Here is a 16,449-nt window from a genome sequence, read left to right as displayed (position 1 = left end):
AGGACTAAAAATTGTTAGTCAACACTGTGCAACAATATTTGTCGCTCAGACGGTAATTACTAAAGAAACACTTATTAGTTTCTACTAATAACTGAATAGCGCTTAGTCGTTACCAATAATTACTAAAATCTTTCAGTAATTATCAGTTGGGGCCGCATATACATACATATATGTCGGCGTTTCGAGACCGGAGGTCCCTCGGGCCGACGAGTGAGTGTCGCCGCGTGCCCCAGCCCAGATGGGTCGAGCGCGTGGGCGAGCGCGAAGGGGGGAAAAGAGCGAGGCGGCCGGAGACCGGCGTGAGAGAGGTGGGAATCCCGCGGCCTTCGTGTTCGTCCTGCGCCCAGGTCGGGTGCGCTTGCAGTAGGGGGTTACAAACGTCCACGCGGGAGAGGGAAGCGAGCGGCCCCAAGAGAGCGCATGTCCCGTCCTCGTCCCCGCGCGGCCAACCCTCTCTAAGAGGGCCCTGGTCCTTCCTTTTATAGGCGTAAGGAGAGGATCCAGGTGTACAATGGGGGTGTAGCAGAGTGCTACGTGTCTAGCGGGGGAGAGCTAGCGCCCTAAGTACATGCCGATGTGGCAGCCGGAGAGATTTTGGCACCCAGCTGGTGTGATGTCGTGGCCGTCGGAGGAGCGACGGAGCCTGGCGGAGGGACAGCTGTCGGAGCGGTTGAGTCCTTGCTGACGTCCTCCTGCTTCCGTAAGAGAGCTGAGAGCCGCCGTCGTCACAGAGCATGCGGGGCGCCATCATTGCCTATCTGGCGGAGCTAGCCAGATGGGACACCGGTCTTGTTCTCCGCGGCCCGCGTCAGCTCGGGGTAGGGTGATGATGGCGCTTCCTGTTGACGTGGCTGGCCTGCGCCCTAGGTTGGGCGACGTGGAGGCTCCTCCGAAGCCGAGGTCGAGTCTGTCTTCCATGGCCGAGGCCAAGTCCGAACCCCTTGGTCGGGCGAGGCGGAGGTCGTTCGGCAGAGGCCAGGGCGGAGTCCGAACCCTGGGGTCGGGCGAAGCGGAGTTCGTCGTCTTCTGGGGCTGAGCCCGAGTCCGAGCCCTGGGGTCGGGCGAAGCGGAGTTCGTCGTCTTCTGGGGCTGAGCCCGAGTCCGAGCCCTGGGTCGGGCGGAGTGGAGTTCGCCGTCTTCCGGGACTTAGCCCGAGTCCGAGCCCTGGGTCGGGCGGAGCGGAGTTCGCCGTCTTCCGGGACCTAGCCCGAGTCCGAGCCCTGGGTCGGGCGGAGCGGAGTTCGCCGTCTTCCGGGACCTAGCCCGAGTCCGAGCCCTAGGTCGGGCAGAGCGGAGTTCGCCGTCTTCCGGGACCTAGCCCGAGTCCGAGCCCTGGGTCGGGCGGAGCTTCCTATGGTGCCTTTGGCAGGGCCTGACTGCCTGTCAGTCTCACTCTGTCAAGTGGCACTGCAGTCGGAGTGGCGCAGGCGGCGCTGTCCTTCTGTCAGGCCGGTCAGTGGAGCGGCGAAGTGACGGCGGTCACTTCGGCTCTGCCGGAGGGCGCGCGTCCGGACAAAGGTGTCAGGTCACCTTTGCGTTAAATGCTCCTGCGACTTGGTCGGTCGGTGCGGCGATTTAGTCAGGGTTGCTTCTTAGCGAAGGCAGGGCCTCGGGCGAGCCGGAGATGTGTCCGCCGTTGGAGGGGGGCCTCGGGCGAGACGGAAATCCTTCGGGGTCGGCTGCCCTTGTTCGAGGCTAGGCTCGGGCGAGGCACGATCGAGTCGCTCGAATGGACTGATCCCTGACTTAATCGCACCCATCAGGCCTTTGCAGCTTTATGCTGATGGGGGTTACCAGCTGAGAATTAGGAGTCTTGAGGGTACCCCTAATTATGGTCCCCGACAGTAGCCCCCGAGCCTCAAAGGGAGTGTTAGCACTCGCTTGGAGGCTTTCGTCGCACTTTTTTGCAAGGGGACCAGCCTTTCTCGGTTGCATTTTGTTCCGGTGGGTGCGCGCGAGCGCACCCGCCGGGTGTAGCCCCCGAGGCCTCGGAGGAGTGGTTTCACTCCTTCGAGGTCTTAATGCCTCGCGTAATGCTTCGGCTGGTCTGGTTGTTCCCTCATACGAACTGGCCGTAGCCCGGGTGTACGGTCGGGGCCCAAGTTCTCGGGCTGGTATGTTGACGCTGTCAACGGTTCAACCGGAGCCGGGTTTGCGAGAGCAGCCCCCGAGCCTCTGCACAGGGCGAGAGGGCGATCAGGGACAGACTCGGCTTTTTGCATACGCCCCTGCGTCGCCTTTCCGCAAGGAGGAGGGGGGGAAAGCGCCATGTTACCCTCGATGGGCGCCGAACATGGTGTCTCCGGTGAGCTGCAAGCGGGTAATCCGAGTGGACGTCCGTGCCCCGTTCGTTAGGGGTCGGCTATGGGCCCAGAGGCACGCCCAAAAGTACCTGCGGGTGATCTGCCGGACCCGGTCCCCTGGCAACGGGGTCCGAGGGCTCGATGCCTCCCTCTGATGGGATTCCGTTACAAGATCGCTCCCGCTGGTCTCGGAAATGTCCTAGGGTACCTCGGGAGCGCAGCCCAAGCCTTGGTTATGTATCGAACGTACCCATGGTCATCCCTCGCTCGGCGTCTGAGGCGACTGTGAACCCTTCGGGGGCCAGCCTTCGAACCCCTGATCAGTAATGGGCGCGGAGCCCGAGTAGCCTGAGGCGGCCGTCGAACCCTTCGGGGGGCCGACCTTCGAACCTCTGACCAGTAGTGGGTGTAGGGCCCACGCGATCTGAGGCGGCTGTCGAACCCTTCGGGGGGCCAACCTTCGAACCTCTGATCAATAGGGAGGCTCGGAGCCTGGTTCCTTCACGGGGAAGGATCCTTTTCGGGGTATCCCCCTTTCCCGGTCCCTGTTGCAAGAGATAGAGGAAAAGGAAAAAAGGAAAATGATATGAAATCGAACGACGCGGCGTACCTCTCTTGGCGCGGTCATTTTGGCGAAGGCGAAGCGTCGCCCGCTTTTCCTGCTAGAAGCGCCGCCTGTCCCGCCGTGGAGTTAATGCGACGGGGCGAGTGGTTGGCGGGGCGGCCGCTGCGCGTGCGCGAGCCGTTCGAGGAACGGCTGTTTCGCTTCGCGTTTTTGAATCCCGCGTCTGGTCTGGGCGGAACGTTGGAACCGGCCTCGCCTTGGTCTTTATATACCCGGGAGAGGGTCTGGTGACGGTTCTTTGCTCCGCTTCCTGCCTCCCTCTTAGGTTTTCGCAACCTGAGAGACTTAGCCAGGGAAGAGGAAACCGCCCTTCCTGCCCCTCGCGTCGCCATCCCTTTCGCTCGGTGATGGCTGACCGGGTGACCATCATCTCGTCGTGCGATCCATGGCCCTTTTCCACGGTGACAGCAAGTGACCTGGAGAATCTGGTCGGCGAGGGTTTGCTCCGTCCTCTCACCGATAAGCAGCGACCGGAGTGGATTCCTCCCGTGGGCGGAGCCGCTCCGTCCCCACCGCCGGGGTACATCGTGAGCTTTGTCTCCTTCCACGAGCGGGGATTCGGTGTGCCGGCGGGCCGCTTCATGCGGGCGATCCTGTACCACTATGGGGTGGAGTTGCACAACCTCACCCCTAACTCCATCTCGCAGGCCGCCATCTTCGTAGCGGTGTGCGAGGGGTACTTGGGGATCGCCCCCCATTGGGATTTGTGGACCCATCTCTTTTGCGCGGAGCTTTTTGCCTCGCCAACGGGGGAGAGGAAAGTCCGTGCAACGGTGCGGGCCGGCAGCTGTACCGTCCTGCTAAGGCAGTCGCGGGCGTCGCTGTATATTCCTGCCATCCTCGCGTCCTCGAACAAAGGGTGGCAGCGCCGGTGGTTCTACCTCCGGAACGACGGCGAGTTGCTCCCGCCGTTCTCCCAGCGAGTAGTCACCGCTGCCACCGACGCCTGGCGCCACGGGACCCCGCACGAAAGACAGAAGAACCTCGAGCCACTTCTCCAGGCCTTGGAGGCGCTGCGGAAGGGGGGACTCACCGCTGCGGGAGTGATTGCCGCCATCCACCGTCGGAGGGTGCTTCCCTTGGCGGAGCGGCGGCTGTCGCTTTGGGAGATGACCCCGGAGGCCGACTGGGAGGGCTCGCGGATGTCCCCTGATCCTCTTCCCTTCGACGCCCTCCAATGGCGGGTGTCCGTTGCGTTGGGGAAGCTGGACCCCCACGCCTTCTCCCAGCTTTTGATGCGCCCCGACCGAGGGTGTGTGACTCTAGTGAGTGTCCGCTTCTTCCTTCTTCATACATCAGGTTGCTCCTGGTTCTTACGATTGGGGTTTTTCCCCTCCTCTTCAGGAGGTGGGGTGGCACAAGCCTTCCCTGCCACGGGTCCCGCAGGACGCGGTGGACCGAGCAGCGCGGCGGGTCGCCGCGGAGGAGAGGAAGAAGAAGAAGGACGTGGAGAAGGCCCGGGCCCGCGAGCGGAGGCGGGCCCGAGACGCCTTGGAAAAGCTCCGTCGCCAGCAGGAGAGGGAGGGGCTCCCGAGGGAGCCGTCGCCGGAAATGCCTGACGACGACGACGATGATGAAGATGATGACGAGGAGGACGACATGGCCGCCCGTCTTGGCTTCAGCCCCGGCTTGGGGTTTGGCCAGGAGCCGTCAAGCCAGCCCTCGAGTGGGCTGACGCCGTCAATCCCCGGAGTCGGGACATCGGGGTCCCGGCCTGAGGGGCGAGGGCAACCTGAGAGGGCTCCTGACCCCTCGGCCGGAAGAGCTGAGGTGACCCCGGGGGGCCAGGCCAGGGCGTCTGCTCCCCGGGAGCTGCCGTTCGCGCCGGCAGCGCAGGGAGGCGACCCTCAGGCCGCCGTTACAGTGCCTGGGCGATCTGCCCCCCGGGCGTCCAAAGCGAGGGCGGTGCCGAAGTTGCCAGCGAAGCGGACCTCGGCGGCGGTTCCGGGGGCCGGGATCCAAGAGACTTCCCCCCAGGCACGGTGGATCATGGCCCGGAGCGGGTAAGTATCTCGGAATGTCTTCGTCCTGGCTTTCCATTCATATGTCCTGGCCGTGATTTTTCTTTTTTCCTCAGCAAGCGAAGCCACGGCCTGACCGACCTGGCACCCCGGAAGGCACTTAAGACGACGCCGGCTTGTGCGGCCAGCGCCGCTCCGGGCCTTGCCGTTCAGCCGACCCTCTCGCCTGGCGTTCCACCTCAGGGGGCTCGGGCGGCGCCGGTCGCCGTGGAGCAGGTTCCCGAGGCTGGCTCCTCTGCCGAGGCGGCCATTGTGATAGGGGAGGCGGCTGACGCCGACGTGGTCCCGAGCCCACCGGTCGTGCCGGCCATGCCGGCGCCTGCCGCTACCGAAGTCGCCGCCGTCCCGGTTGGAGAGCGATCGGTTGCTGCCGACGTCGAGACGGCTGATGCGTCAGCGCCCGGTGCCTCGGAAGAGGTGGGCGGGGAGGCGCGATCCGTCCCGCCGGGCGGCAGCCTCATTGCTGTGCGGCGGAGCCCCGAGGTCCGGCGCCAGTTGCTCCGGTTCCGGACCCGTGTGGCCTCGGACCCCGTCTTCGTTCTCGACGATGAACGGGAGGACCAGTCCTGGGATGAGCTCCGCGAGTGTGCTGAAGCGACGGTGGGGTCGCTCCGGTCGTCGCTGGAGGTTTTCTGCAGGGACGTCCCCAGAATCCTCCAGGTAACGGTTTCAGGCATACCTTTTCCCTTCTGTGACCGAGGCGTTCTTCGTGACGCCCCGTTTCCTTCCCTCAGGATCTGACAGATCGGAGCGCCGCCAAGTTGTCGTTCATCCGCCGCGAGGTCGATGTCTGGGGCTCGCTGCGGTCCCTGAGGACCTCGCTTGCCGGGGCTACTGCGCGCCTTTCTCAGCAGGGTGCCGAGGTAGCGGACCTCCAGTTGCTCTGCACTGACCTGAGAGCCGAGGCGGCAGCGGCGCGCACGGAGGCGGCTGCGGCGCGCGCAGAGGTGCAACGGCAGCGGTCGGAGTTCGTCCAGGTCGTCGAGGAGCGGGACCAATCTCGGGGTCGGGCTGCCGAGGCCGAAAGCCGGGACGAAACCCTCGCAGCTGACTTAGCCGCAGCCCAGGTCGCGACCTCGGAGCAGCGTGCCCGGGCCGAAGGTACGCCTTGGCCATCCTTGGTTCTTGTTCTTGTTTGTTTCCTCTGCTTGTGTTTGAGATCTTTCTTCTGGCTGTTCGCAGAGCTCGAGTCCGCCCTCGATGAGTCCGCCAAGGCGCTTGCCGAGGCACTTGCTGGGGCGGCCGAGCAGAGGGAGGCCGACCTCGCAGCCATGTCCGAAGCCATCTCGGACGTTTATCGGATCCTTGGCTCCGGCGACGTTCCTTCAGGAAGCTCCCCTCAAAGCCGCCTTCAAGCCTTGGGCGATCACGCGCGCGACAGACTCCGCGAGGCGCTACACCACGGCGTCAGGCGGGCCTTCGCCGTGCTCGCTTCTCACTACGTTGTGGACCTGGAGCGGGTTAGTGAGGGGTATTGTCTTCCTGACGAAGACGAAGCTGCCCTGGCGGAAGTCCAACGGCTCGACACAGTCGCTGCGGGTCCGAGCGCAGTGCTGGCGACCACCTTTGAGGCGGAAATCCTCCCCCCTGCGCCGTCGCCGGAAGCCGAGATGGACCTTACCGAAGGCGGGGACGGAGCTGAAGGCGCGGCTCCTTCCCAAGGCGACGCCTAACTCTTGTTGGAACAGTTTCTGTTGGATGCGCGTGTGTCTTCCTGCGGCCGCTGTGGCCTAAACACTTTGTTTCCATTGCATGAAGTCGTACTCTTCCTTTTATTTTGCATGTCCGGCTTTGTCTGTCAATAACAGGGTGGCTTCCCGAGTAGGGGTCATTTTTCGTGGCGGGTGACGAGTGAAGGTGTCCCTAACCCGGAGGCATAGGAATCCCTCGGCTCAGTCGGCCTTGCCACTTACATGCACCCACGTTCGCTCCTTGGGGCCCTGTCTCTGACATAGCCGGGAGAACGCAAAAGCCTTTTTGACCGAAAATTTTGGACGATCTTGACGCAGAGGGGTTCCCCCCTTTTTAGCCCCCGAGGGAGGGTCAGGCTCTGCCGAGGCGAGGCCGACCCTTCCTTGACGACTGAGACTTGTGTGGGAGCGAGGTATACGAACAGCTTGAAAACATCTTAAGGATAGAAGCGACGTAGTTGTCGGATGTTCCAAGCGTTGCCGTAGACCTCGCCTTGACCGTCGGCCAGCTTGTACGTTCCGGGCTCCAGAACGTCGGTGATGACAAGCGGCCTCTCCCGGGGGTGCGTGCAGCCCCCGGGTGCCCCCAGCAAGGGCTCGGGGTGCTGCGCGATGGTCGGGGTCTTCTCCTGGTTGGCTTCGATGCCCCGCTTGGAGATGATGAACCCCAAGACCATGCCCTGGGGCGCCCCGAGGACCCACCTTTCAGGGTTGAGCTTGACGCTTTCCGCTTCTTTTAGCTTGTGGATCTCCTCGCCTATCGCTCTGCGCTTCTCCTCGTTGAATCAGCGCAGAGGCTATTTTGACGGGTCGGGCTCCGGCCCAAATATCCAGCGAGTGCTCGGCGACATCCCTCGGTATGCCGGGCATGTCCGAGGGACTCCACGCGAAGATGTCGGCGTTCGCGCGGAGAAAGTCGACGAGCACGGTTTCCTATTTGGGGTCGAGCCCAGAACCGATCCGGATCTGCTTGGAGGCGTCGCCACTGGGGTCGAGGGGGACGGCCTTAACCGTCTCCACTGGCTCGAAGTTGCCGGCATGACGCTTCACGTCTGGCACCTCTTTGGAGAGGCTTTCCAGGTCGGCGATGAGGGCCTCGGACTCGGCGAGGGCCTCGGCGTACTCCACGCACTCCACGTCGCATTCGAACGCGTGTTTGTACGTGGGGCCGACTGTGATGACCTCGTTGGGGCCCGGCATCTTGATCTTCAGGTAGGTGTAGTTGGGGACGGCCATTAACTTTGCGTAGCATGGCCTCCCCAGTACCGCGTGGTAGGTTCCTCGAAACCCGACCACCTCGAACGTCAGAGTCTCCCTTCGGAAGTTGGAGGGCGTTCCGAAGCAGACGGGAAGGTCGAGTCGTCCGAGGGGTTGGACGCGCTTCCCAGGAATGATCCCGTGGAAGGGCGCAGCGTCTGCTCGGACGGAGGACAGATCGACGCGTAGGAGCCTGAGGGTCTCGGCGTAGATGATGTTGAGGCTGCTGCCCCCGTCCATAAGGACCTTGGTGAGCCTGACGTCGCTGATGATGGGGTCGACCACGAGCGGGTACTTCCCCGGGCTCGGCACGTGGTCGGGGTGGTCAGCTTGGTCGAAGGTGATGGGCTTGTCGGACCAGTCTAGGTAGACTGGCGCCGCCACCTTCACCGAGCAGACCTCCCGGCGCTCTTGCTTGTGATGCCGAGCCGAGGCATTCGCCGCATGCCCACCATAGATCATGAAGCAGTCGCGGACCTCTGGGAACTCTCCTGCTTGGTGATCTTCCTTCTTGTCATCGTCTCGGGCCCTGCCACCCTCCGCGGGTGGCCCGGCCCTGTGGAAGTGGCGCCGAAGCATGACGCACTCCTCAAGGGTGTGCTTGACGGGTCCCTGGTGATAGGGGCACGGCTCCTTGAGCATCTTGTCGAAGAGGTTGGCACCTCCAGGGGGCTTCCGAGGGTTCTTGTACTCGGCGGCGGCGACAAGGTCCGCGTCGGCGGCGTCGCGTTTCGCTTGCGACTTCTTCTTGCCTTTCTTCTTGGCGCCGCGCTGAGTAGACGCCTCGGGAGCATCTTCTGGTGGGCGGCCCTAGGGCTGCTTGTCCTTTCGGAAGATAGCCTCGACCGCCTCCTGGCCAGAGGCGAACTTGGTGGCGATGTCCATCAGCTCGCTCGCCCTGGTGGGGGTCTTGCGACCCAACTTGCTCACCAGGTCGCGGCAGGTGGTGCCGGCAAGGAACGCGCCGATGACATCCGAGTCGGTGATGTTGGGCAGCTCGGTGCGCTGCTTCGAGAATCGCCGGATGTAGTCCCGGAGAGACTCTCCCGGCTGCTGCCGGCAGCTTCGAAGGTCCCAGGAATTCCCGGGGCGCACGTACGTGCCCTGGAAATTGCCGGCGAAGGCTTGGACCAGGTCATCCCAGTTGGAGATCTGCCCCGGAGGCAGGTGCTCCAACCAGGCGCGAGCGGTGTCGGAGAGGAACAGGGGGAGGTTGCGGATGATGAGGTTGTCGTCGTCCGTTCCACCCAGCTGGCAGGCCAGGCGGTAGTCCGCGAGCCACAAATCCGGTCTCGTTTCCCCCGAGTACTTTGTGATAGTAGTCGGGGGGTCGGAACCGGGTCGGGAACGGTGCCCGCCGGATGGCCCGGCTGAAGGCCTGCGGACCGGGTGGTTCGGACGAGGGACTCCGATCCTCCCCGCTGTCGTAGCGTCCCCCACGCCTGGGGTGATAGCCTCGGCGCACCCTCTCATCGAGGTGGGCCTGACGGTCGCGATGATGGTGCTCGTTGCCGAGGTGGCCCGGGGCCGCAGGCGCGGTGTTGCGCGTGCACCCGGTGTAGACCGAGGCTTCCCGCATGAATCGGGAAGTCGTGGCATGAGGTTCCGAGGGGTATCCCTGCCTTCGGGAGGCAGAGCTCTCGGCCCGTCGGACCGCAGCGCCTTCCAGGAGATTCTTGAGCTCCCCCTGGATTCGCCGACCCTCGGTGGTTGATGGCTCCGGCATCGCGCGGAGAAGCATCGCTGCTGCGGCCAGGTTCTGACCGACCCCACTGGATGCGGGTGGCGGCCTGACCCTGACGTCGTTGGCGACGCGGAGCTGGAGACCCTGGGGCAGGTGACGTATTTCTCCGGCCGAGGGTTGGCCCGCCCATGCCTGCCCGACGTCCCGGCGGATCGGCTCAAGCGCTCCTGCTCCCTCGTCGAGCCTGGCCTGCGCCCCGCGGACTTGCTCGAGCTGTGGTTCGTGACCCCCCGCCGGAACAGGGACCACAGCTAGCTCCCGCGGGATGTCAGCGCGAGGCACCGGCCTAGGGAGATCACCGTCCTCCGGCATGCCGAGATGATTGCCTTCGGAGGGAACCCCTAGATCGACGTGGAAACATTCGCGGCTTGGGCCGCAGTCCTCGTCGTCGAGGCTACGGCTACCGTCGGAACAGTCGAAGAGGCAGTAGTCACATGCGGTCCTGAAGTCCCGCATGGCACTGGGGTTGCCAAGTCCAGAGAAATCCCAACAGATGCTGGGGTCGTCGTCTTCCTCGGACCCGGAGGGCCCATAGGTCGAGACGTTCATCAGCCGGTCCCAAGGCGACCGCATGCGAAACCCCAGAGGGTTTGAACTCGCCTCTACGAGAGTGCTCGCCAAAGCAAGGTCGCTAGGCAGGTTGAGGCTGAATCTAAATGACGTAGGATAGGAATCGGTCGGTACCTTTTGGTCGACGAACGACGATGAAGTCACGTCGGGGACTGACTGCACTGTCATCTCAGGTACGAGGGTGACGCCCAGCAAGCCTTCCGCGAGCGTGCTGGCGTCGTCCGCTTGCTCGGGATTGGCGTGTCGCGGGGAGACGGCGCTCGCCTTCGTCTCAAACGCGAGGTCGACGCCCGACGCGCCCCCCGTTGGGGCGCTAGGGACGTCGACTCGCTCGACAGCCGACGAGGCGCGGCCTCCCGCTTGGCCTTGGTTGCCCCGCCTCCTCCTCCGTTGGCGGGGGAGAGGACGGGGTGAGCTCGAATGTTGTTCTTCCACCACGCGGGGAAGACGTCGTCGATTCCGCCGCCGGCGGGCGGGCTATCGGCCGCCATTGTCGTTGTCGCGCGGCGGTGGAAGGAGTATCATGTCGTAGCTACCGTCGAAGGACATGAACTCAAGACTCCCGAAACGGAGCACCGTCCCGGGTCGGAGAGGTTGCTGGAGACTGCCCATCTGGAGCTTGACGGGAAGCTGTTCGTCAACACGCAGCAGGCCCCTACCTGGCGCGCCAACTGTCGGCGTTTCGAGACCGGGGAGTCCCTCGGGCCGACGAGTGAGTGTCGCCGCGTGCCCCAGCCCAGATGGGTCGAGCGCGTGGGCGAGCGCGAAGGGGGGAAAAGAGCGAGGCGGCCGGAGACCGGCGTGAGAGAGGTGGGAATCCTGCGGCCTTCGTGTTCGTCCCGCGCCCAGGTCGGGTGCGCTTGCAGTAGGGGGTTACAAGCGTCCACGCGGGAGAGGGAAGCGAGCGGCCCCAAGAGAGCGCCTGTCCCGTCCTCGTCCCCGCGCGGCCAACCCTCTCTAAGAGGGCCCTGGTCCTTCCTTTTATAGGCGTAAGGAGAGGATCCAGGTGTACAATGGGGGTGTAGCAGAGTGCTACGTGTCTAGCGGGGGAGAGCTAGCGCCCTAAGTACATGCCGATGTGGCAGCCGGAGAGATTTTGGCACCCAGCTGGTGTGATGTCGTGGCCGTCGGAGGAGCGACGGAGCCTGGCGGAGGGACAGCTGTCGGAGCGGTTGAGTCCTTGCTGACGTCCTCCTGCTTCCGTAAGAGAGCTGAGAGCCGCCGTCGTCACAGAGCATGCGGGGCGCCATCATTGCCTATCTGGCGGAGCTAGCCAGATGGGACACCGGTCTTGTTCTCCGCGACCCGAGTCAGCTCGGGGTAGGGTGATGATGGCGCTTCCTGTTGACGTGGCTGGCCTGCGCCCTAGGTTGGGCGACGTGGAGGCTCCTCCGAAGCCGAGGTCGAGTCTGTCTTCCATGGCCGAGGCCGAGTCCGAACCCCTTGGTCGGGCGAGGCGGAGGTCGTTCGGCAGAGGCCAGGGCGGAGTCCGAGCCCTGGGGTCGGGCGAAGCGGAGTTCGTCGTCTTCTGGGGCTGAGCCCGAGTCCGAGCCCTGGGGTCGGGCGAAGCGGAGTTCGTCGTCTTCTGGGGCTGAGCCCGAGTCCGAGCCCTGGGTCGGGCGGAGCGGAGTTCACCGTCTTCCGGGACTTAGCCCGAGTCCGCGCCCTGGGTCGGGCGGAGCGGAGTTCGCCGTCTTCCGGGACCTAGCCCGAGTCCGAGCCCTGGGTCGGGCGGAGCGGAGTTCGCCGTCTTCCGGGACCTAGCCCGAGTCCGAGCCCTGGGTCGGGCGGAGCGGAGTTCGCCGTCTTCCGGGACCTAGCCCGAGTCCGAGCCCTAGGTCGGGCGGAGCTTCCTATGGTGCCTTTGGCAGGGCCTGACTGCCTGTCAGTCTCACTCTGTCAAGTGGCACTGCAGTCGGAGTGGCGCAGGCGGCGCTGTCCTTCTGTCAGGCCGGTCAGTGGAGCGGCGAAGTGACGGCGGTCACTTCGGCTCTGCCGGAGGGCGCGCGTCCGGACAAAGGTGTCAGGTCACCTTTGCGTTAAATGCTCCTGCGACTTGGTCGGTCGGTGCGGCGATTTAGTCAGGGTTGCTTCTTAGCGAAGGCAGGGCCTCGGGCGAGCCGGAGATGTGTCCGCCGTTGGAGGGGGGCCTCGGGCGAGACGGAAATCCTTCGGGGTCGGCTGCCCTTGTCCGAGGCTAGGCTCGTGCGAGGCACGATCGAGTCGCTCGAATGGACTGGTCCCTGACTTAATCGCACCCATCAGGCCTTTGCAGCTTTATGCTGATGGGGGTTACCAGCTGAGAATTAGGAGTCTTGAGGGTACCCCTAATTATGGTCCCCGACAATATATATACGGCGTGATTGGTTTCTGGGCTCTTGGGCGCCCGGCTCGCAGCGGCCTGGACGGCTAGCGATGCTCCGTCCTCCTGTCTCTGCGCATGCAGGCGGGCAGACATATTTTCACTTGTATTGCATCTGAGCGTGCAGGCTGATCTCATCCGCATTCGGCATACAGGTAACCATTCACATGCACTGCACGGTCAACTGAACGTGGTGGGCCTGGATGTATTGGGTGGAGCAACCAATCACGTAGATAGTGAACATATTGGTCAGGGTATATATCGGGGACCTCCAATGTAATGTATAGATTCGCTACTGCGCCATATTATGGCGTTTGATGGACAATATCGCCCACCTATGGCGTCAGTTAGTGTCACATAGACTAGTCATTCAAAAGTAGCCATTTTTACCATTGGGAAGTCTGGTTGGAGCTTATTTGTCACATCTTTGATCTCATTTCACCCACCTTAATTGTAAATGTAACTCTCAAAAGTGTTATGTCTTCTAGGATTCCAACTCAAGTGGGGGGTTGAGAGAGAAATTATCCTCGTTTTGCAAGAAACACATATATTTTTTGCGAGTGTTTTAAAATTTAATAAAAATGTCTGGTTTTACCTTTTTTAAATAAAGGGTCTGAAATTCTTGGTAAAATGATCCTGGTCCCTGAGACCCGCCGGTCAGTGAGCGCGCTATGGGAAGAGCTCATGGTCACAGGGACCCATTAGTCAGACAGAAGAGGCAGGTGCGCCAACCTTGAAAGGACCCGCCTTGCTCGAATCCCAAGGCACCGAGCCAAGGGTCGGGCGTGCGGAGTCTGACGAGGGAGGACGGGTGTGTTCGTGTCAGAAGAGAACCACTCGAGTGGGTCTCGCGCTCGTTCCTGGACTGAACTGCCATAAATGACTTGCCGCATTAACCTGCCTGGCATCGAGTCGTGGCGTGGGCGCTGTTCCGCTTCCCACTCATGACCTACAGACCCCTTGGACCGCATAGCACTCATAGCCTACGAGCCCCCGGACCGCAGCGCGTTAATAGCCTGCGCACCCTCAGGCTGCGACACACTTATGGCTTATCAGACTAGGCCTAAGTGCGTAAACCTCCCACAAGGCACTACACGACGAACTGCACCGAGCCCCAGACTACGGAAGTCAGGGACCGACATAGTCGGTATGATGGCACTTGGGACCATCGTTGCCCCACGATAAATACGCGCCAGCCAGGCAACCCCGGCTACCACGAGTGTGCGTGGACTCGCCCGGGGTAAAACGATGGTTTACCCTTGCCTTACAAGTCCTTCCCAGAGAAGTCACCGTTGGCCGTCTGTCGCACCCAGATTTAAGGGGCAAATCGGGTTGTCTCAAATGTGTGTTAGGATCAAGTCTCACACATATGACGACTTATGGTACAAAAACGAATGTCACATCTTTACTATATAATAAAAGTTTGGTACAAAATAGCTAAATAATTATATCATATAAAGACAACAACCCAACAACCATAGTTGACTGGGAGACGACGGCTTAAACCTCTCACAAACTCATCATGACTTCCTTCATGCTCCTCATCATGCGGTACATGTTCTTGACCTAGGGGATGTGAGTACAACAAGAGTGAGCTCTCATACGTTCATCGTTCAACAAGTTGTGGAGAATAATGTGCATGAGCTCACTTGCGTTGGAGGCTTATGTGAAGTGTAAGGCTTACCAAAGAAGATGGTTGAAGACGAGCATTTCTTTTAAAGTTGGTCAAAAACTTATTAGCAGTTACTAAGTATAAGTAGATACCAACCCAAAAAAATAAGAGATCGCAATTAACAATAACACCCACAATGCAATGCAAATGACAAATTAAGTTTAATTCCATAAATTAATTATGTGAGAGTCCGAGTCGCTCATGATCGTGAGCACGACTGATATACCAGTTTTACACTCTGAAGAATTTGGGCACCACCTCCCGTGCACGGGGAGATTACTAAAACCTGTAAATTCAATTCATATGCATAACAACATTCACCAACTCAATCACATTCATGTTTATCACAATCAATCAAATTCTCATTTGTCAAATTCACATTCATGATCATCACATTCAATAAACAACTAGTGAGAAATGCCTAACCCTAAACTAATTAACTAACTAAAATTATAACTAGAAATTTGGCATTCAACAAAAATACCTAACTAAATCATTAAATGGCTTACTGAGCAGCCCGAGAGCGGCGGTGGTGTGGAGGAATGTGGCAACAACGGGGCGTGGGAGCACCGGGGAGCGGTGACGCGCGGATGGGAACGCCGAGGTCACCGACGTGGGGCGAGGGGAGCGACGGTGGCACGCGAGCCACGACGCGCACGTCACGGTTGGCGGCGCGGGGACAGAGACAAAGAAAAAATGACGAGGAAGGGAGTCGTGCCCACAATATTACAGGGGTAGGCGCTGAAAGTCGCCTAGAGGGGGGTGAATAGGCAAATCTGAAATTTATTAAGTTTAAGCACAACTACAAGTCGGGGTTAGCGTTAGAAATATAATCGAGTCCGAAACAGAGGGCGAAAACAAATCACAAGCGAATAAGAGCGGATGACACGGTGATTTGTTTTACCGAGGTTCGGTTCTTGCAAACATACTTCCTGTTGAGGTGGTCACTAAGACCGGGTCTCTTTCAACCATTTCCCTCTCTCAAACGGTCACTTAGACCGAGTGAGCTTCCTTCCTTGATTTCCCGGGTCACTTAGACCCCACAAGGACCACCACACAATTGGTGTCTCTTGCTTCGCTTACAAGGCTTTGAGAGTAAGAATGAGAGAAAGAAGAAAGCCAACCAAGCAACAAGAACAACAAAAGAACACAAGTCGATCTTCTCACAAGTCCTAAAAACTAGAGTTGAATTGTGGACTTTGATTCGATCGGAGGCTTTGATTTGTGTTTTGGAGTGTTGTGTATTGCTCTTGTATTGAATGAGGAGTAGTGAATGCTTGGATGCCTTGAAGAGTGGTGGTTGAGGGGTATTTATAGCCCCAACCACCAAAATGGCCGTTGGGGAACTCTGTTGTCGACGGGCGCACCGGACAGTCCGGTGCGCTACCGGACACAGTCCGGTGCGCCAGCCACGTCACCCAACCATTAGGGTTTGACCGTTGGAGCTTCTGACATGTGAGCCACCGGACAGTCCGGTGGTGCACCGGACAGGTTCTGTTCACTGTCCGGTGCGCCATCTGGCGCCTGCTCTGACTTCTGCGCGCGCAATTGACTATTCACTGTTCACTGTAGACTTTTGCAGACGACCGTTGGCGCAGTTAGCCGTTGCTCCGCTGGCACACCGGACAGTCCGGTGAATTATAGCGGAGTGGCTCCCAAAAAACTCGAAGCTAGCAAGTTGGAGTTGATCCACCCTGGTGCACCGGACACTGTCCGGTGGTGCACCGGACAGTCCGGTGTGCCAAACCAGGGCAGCCTTTGATTGTCTTTTGCTCTTTTTATTTGAACCATTTCTTGAACTTTTTATTGGCTTGTGTTGAACCTTTGGCACCTGTAGAACTTATAATTTAGAGCAAACTAGTTAGTCCAATATTTTATGTTGGGCAATTCAACCACAAAAAAATTTAGGAAAATGTTTGACCCTATTTCCGCGCCACAGATCTTGACGCATAATCCCTACCACGTAGGCGCTACGCCACCGCCACGTCATCTGTCGCGCTGGCGACCTAGGCATCAATAGCATTGACGCCGACCTTTGTTACTTAGGCGCCAATGCTATTGGCGTCGACCTTTTTAAAATGAAACTAGAAATGACATATTTGAGAAAATAATACCTAAAAAGGCTAAATTGCAAAAAAAGTTGCCCTGACCACGATCCACGTCTACGGTGCTCTATGGCAGCAACGGTGTGGCGACTGACGAGC

The sequence above is a fragment of the Zea mays genome, chromosome 4 (genome assembly GCF_902167145.1).
Source record: "Zea mays cultivar B73 chromosome 4, Zm-B73-REFERENCE-NAM-5.0, whole genome shotgun sequence".
NCBI classification, from domain to species: domain Eukaryota; kingdom Viridiplantae; phylum Streptophyta; class Magnoliopsida; order Poales; family Poaceae; genus Zea; species Zea mays.
The sequence above is the reverse complement of the archived record's forward strand: the minus strand, read 5'-3'. Positions refer to the sequence as shown.